At 47.2% G+C, this 4,878-nt stretch overlaps 1 long non-coding RNA gene across 1 annotated transcript; it reads right to left on the reverse strand.

Moving 5' to 3' along the window:
- Positions 1 to 709: 709 nt before the first annotated feature.
- On the reverse strand, positions 710 to 4,632 carry LOC142771426 (uncharacterized). Its single transcript, XR_012885912.1, has 3 exons — positions 4,503 to 4,632; positions 2,801 to 2,968; positions 710 to 847 (listed from the first exon to the last, which is right to left on the reverse strand). It is a non-coding gene; the product is annotated as an uncharacterized LOC142771426 (long non-coding RNA).
- Positions 4,633 to 4,878: the final 246 nt, after the last annotated feature.

The raw sequence follows: 4,878 nt of genomic DNA on the forward strand, positions 1-4,878 counted from the left end.
TGTCATTTACTTTTGTCATCTATTCACGTCACGTGATACTAAATTTAGTATATGTGGAGCTAGCGACAAGGCCGCGAGTACTCTATGAGAGTGATATGTTGTCATGTTGTTAGATGACACGCGTGTCAGGATTATCACGTTTGGACCAGTCATATATTTCGTCGTCCATTGACGTCACCTACCATCAAATTTGGTATATGTGGAGCTTGCAAGACGGCCGCTAGCACATAATGAAGGGCCCACTATACTCCAATGTAGCTTTGACGCGCGAACACGCTGGGCACAGCAACGTTGCGTTAGCAAAACGCGAGCACTCTATAGTCTGACGCCAGGCTCGACTGGCGCGACCAGCGTCCGTCGGCGCGGACCGACGGCAACCAGCGCGAAATGCGACATGCTGCATTTTGCGCCAATCTGTTAACCAGACAACACTGATTCTCCCTCTTTTCGTGACGGAGGGAAGCCGGACGCGCTGAAACGCGCATGCGTCAAAGCTACGCAGCGCGGCGCACGCTGGCGAGTATATGGCAGGACCGGCGCCTGGCGTGGCAACGCCGCAGAAACCGGTCGGAATGTTTCACCGAGGGAGACTCTCCCAAGATTCTAACCAAACTTTCGCCACCATTCCATTCCAAGAACATCTATACCCCACCGGACTTCACTACTAGCAACAGAATGAGACGATGTGCCTCACCTTAACTTCCTCCAGGGTCACATGCTTCAGGATCACATCTGCGAGAGCCTTACCCTCCCGTGTGAACAGCATATCTTCGTGCACATATAGGTACTTCAAAGTTCGGTTGCGAGCCAAGTGGTTCAGGAAAAGGCCAGCGTTGGTGCCATCAGCCTGCATTTTCCGCAGTTCGAGTTTCAGTTCGAGCATAGGTAATAAACACATACACAGTGGTGAGCCTTAGATACATCAAACCAGAAAATTTGCCGTCGGTTTCGACACTAACAATTCAGCAATCACATGATAACGTTATCACGTTACGTCGTACAGACAGTGATCCTGAAAGTTTGTGATGTCGTCACAGGACATCGCCGCTTTGTGGAAGGTGGCCAGAGGAATTGCGAAATGACGTCCACAGAGCACGCAATGTCTCCAATACTGGAGGAAGCACAAATCCACATAAAGTTCCGACATATTTAGTAGGGGTACGAAGTAGGATCACTACATCGACTACATCGAAGAAAAGGAACAATTTTTTGCCTTATAGTGGCCGTCATTGTTTACGCACACACAGGAGACCGTTCGAGTTTATTATTTCGATTCTTGTAAGTGTGTGTCTGGTTTAGTGAAACAAGTGTCCTTGGCGAGTCACAGGAGAATCACTTCGTTAAGAACAAGAACCTGCGGAAACAAAAACGTAAAGAAGACGCAGAATGACAAGGTGTAATCTTGGACATCTTGACATCCTTGTCTTGCTTAGAATAATATGTTGTATTGACCATCCTGATAGCTCTCTCGTATAAGGCAATGAAAAAAAAAGACAGCAAAATATCGCAAATGGAACCTTACGGCTTTGACGAACTGCAGCGGTCTACCACACGCGTACTCCGAATTTATCATTCGGGACTTAAAATGGTTCCTTTCCTACCATTAAAATACTGAAGCGCATGAACAGGAATTTTAGTGTTTTATTGCATTAGAAATTATAAGGACACTGTCGATACGTTTTCGTCGCCAGCACTGCTGTAACGCTGCTTATCAAGTACAAAATCTTAACATCCTCTTCGAACCGTATGGTCTATTGGTGGATTACCACGCGAGAACGCCCATGGCGATCGCGGTTGCAGCAGACGTCAAACGAGCAGGCCTGTCCGCATCGCTCGGAAGGCTTAGTTCGACCCCCCCCCCCCCCCCCCCCCGCACATTAGGCCAGCTGTCGAATGCTCACGCAAAAATGAAACCCCCCGCTCGTCTTTAACTAGCAAGAAGAAACTCTACAGGGCGGGAGGGGGGGGGGTGCGGGCCGCAGCTGTGAACTTTGATTTTAAATGCATGGTCGCTGCAGCGTGTGCTTTTTCTGCTGGCATCATCTCGGATGCTTCGCATACCGTTTCATGTCTCTCAATGTGAAGCGACTATGGAAAGAGCATCTCTCCATTGAGCAGCCGTATTCTCTTACACCAGAGTTAGCCAGATTTGGGTGATATCCAATCCGAACGAGGTTACTGCTGACTGATTATGTATGCGCTTTTTTTTACTGAAGGCTCTCTGGGTGCCGCCGTAAGCCCCTCTGGGCTGTTGCTAATTGTACATAAGCCAGACGGGCATGCAGGTGTCTCAATTCCAGGTCATCTGAACGCAAGTAGATAGTAAAAAAACACTATCATGAGACGTTCGCTTAGCTGTGGTCTAACTACGGGTGCTCTGTGTTGTATTTCGAGACGAGTGTCCTCTCTCAAACCAGGAACAGATCACGCTTGGAAATATGGTTGCTGACTTGATTGATAAGCTCGGTGATCAGAGTGTTATCATTCCTTTGATAGCTCTTCGTACAGGTTAGAGTTGCTCGCATAGTGTGATTATCTCGGTCTTGAGATGTTTCAGGGCTAGAAATTTTGTTTTTCTTTAGAAATAAACCAGGCAGAAGTCAGCGCTCGTTTCTGCGCCTTCGTTCGTCGTTCTTCGCTCTTTTATTTTAAAAATATATAGGGAACACTGTCCATGTCTTCAACAGGCCCCTAATAAGCTCGTATATGTGTGGTTGTTTATTTCGGCTCTATACTGCACTCGTCAAAACCACTTAACACTTGAGTAGAAGTCGTTGGTAAGGACTACTTTCACACTCACCTCAATGTTGAGTAACTCCAGGTGTGTGAGCGAGGTGGCCCGCTCCACGTAGCCACCGATTATACGCACTACTTCATTTCTGAAGCGCGTGCTCGAAAGGCAGAGGTAGGTGACGTTCCTCAAGCTTGCAATAGCCTCGCAACAGACGGCTGTCTCGGTCGGTGGTACCTGAAATGACAGAAAAAAGCCGCTTGTCACTGTTTTAAGGAATCGCTATAACATGAAAGTAAGACAGCTTTTCAAAGAGGTATTTGAACATTTATTGGGCAATGTTACACCCCCACGGTGAAGGAATGACTAATACAGCAACAAATTGAATTGTAACGAGGAGAACGGCAAGCAGCCCGAAAATTGCAGCGCGCCGCCCAAGCAAAAAGCATGCAAGAAATGAGCATACACTGAACGAGCATGGACAAACAGCTGCCACACCTCAACACTCAAAGCACGCTGCTCAAACAGAATGAAAGACGCACGAAATGAACGCGAAAGAATACACATGACGACCAGGAGCAACTGCCACAACTCTTCCCGTGTGAACAGCTCGCCCCTTTCGTACACGCGGCTACCGAAAATTGCGAACAGACTTTCGTGTCTTCTAACCACTGTAACTTCAAAACAAACTTGTGGTGCAGACACAAGAGTTACAAAATGATCAAATCTGGAGATACGCGCGCGCTTGAAGGAGCGAGCACGCCAGAACATCTATACGCACTTTGACCCCGCGATGTAAAGGCGCGCGCACGCATAGCAACAAGTGGGTTGGCATGGGGAGATGAGCTGATGACAAAAACGACCTAATGTGGATGAGCTCTGAGGACGGCCAGTGGTACATGGTGTATATAAATGGCTCACCGTTCGCAGGCTCTACAGTGTACGTTTTGTGACTTTGTGGTTTGCATCGTGCGCTGGGGAGCCAGAGGTCGCTAGTTCAATGCCCCGCTACGGTAGATTTCTATAGTTTTTTTCTTTGCAATTCATAATATTTGTTTTAAAACGTTATATCCATTACCTAAATACGTCAGCGCAGCCATGGCGGACCCCGGCATGAAATACTTTTTTGTTAAATGTAAGCAGAAGGAGAATACATACCTGCGAAGTATACTGCCATGTTACTAGGCAGGAACAGTTGCATCTTTCGCGAAGTATTTTTGAAGTAATGGTCGCGTATTTTAGGGATGGGGGGATCGTCGGCATCATCCTCTCTTGGGGTGCAGAACCGTGTTACATCGCGGCTGGGGGAGGAGGAAAGCACTTGTCTAGCTTGGGTGAGGTCTAGTGCTGCATGGTGAGGCTTGTGGGGGCCGAGTGCCCCTTTTGCACCCCTCTGCTGACGCCTATATATGCATTCAATTAACGCGATGAAACATCTACTTTTATGTCACGAAAACCAAGTGCGCAATCCGCATGAATTGTGAGTTGTTATAAAAACAGTGATCGCAGAGTTTTGAAGTAAACTAAAAAGAAAGCGAGACATACTTCCACACATTCTTCTTTTTTGAAAATGTTCTGACACAGTTTAAACCAATAAACAAATGTTCTTGCCTTTGTGCGAACTTCGTGGCAGGCGTATTTCGCTAATTGAACGAGTGCTATTCATTGTCAGTCCTTTCCGCGTATGAGTGCCTTTGTAAAAGTCCTCCCGTCTTGAATTCCTAGTTACTATTAACGTATGGACAACTTGGAAACTTTCACCACTACTCACCGGGCACTTCGCGTCGTCAGAACTTTGGTTGTACTCCAGCCACTTGAGTCCCGGGGAGCCAGTCTTTATAGCGTGCTACAAGACGTATCTCTCGACGACGGTATGCATGAAGTCCATGTATATGCGTGTCACGCACCTGCACCGTAAAAATGTTCGTCAAAGCTAGGAAATTGCGTATAAGTGCGGCAGTATGTTACGCTGGGTAACACTTGCAGATTAAAGTCTGCTGTACACTTAGCAATGCAACAAGCTATATAATCACGTACCGGGATTTTCACAAGACATAATAAACAGATTCAGTTGCGCGGCCGAAGTAGCCATACGGACGCAGTCTGCCAGCAATTTCTAACCGGAGGCTGCGTCCACACGAATGCTG

Source organism: Rhipicephalus microplus, chromosome 9, assembly GCF_043290135.1.
Source record: "Rhipicephalus microplus isolate Deutch F79 chromosome 9, USDA_Rmic, whole genome shotgun sequence".
Taxonomy (NCBI): domain Eukaryota; kingdom Metazoa; phylum Arthropoda; class Arachnida; order Ixodida; family Ixodidae; genus Rhipicephalus; species Rhipicephalus microplus.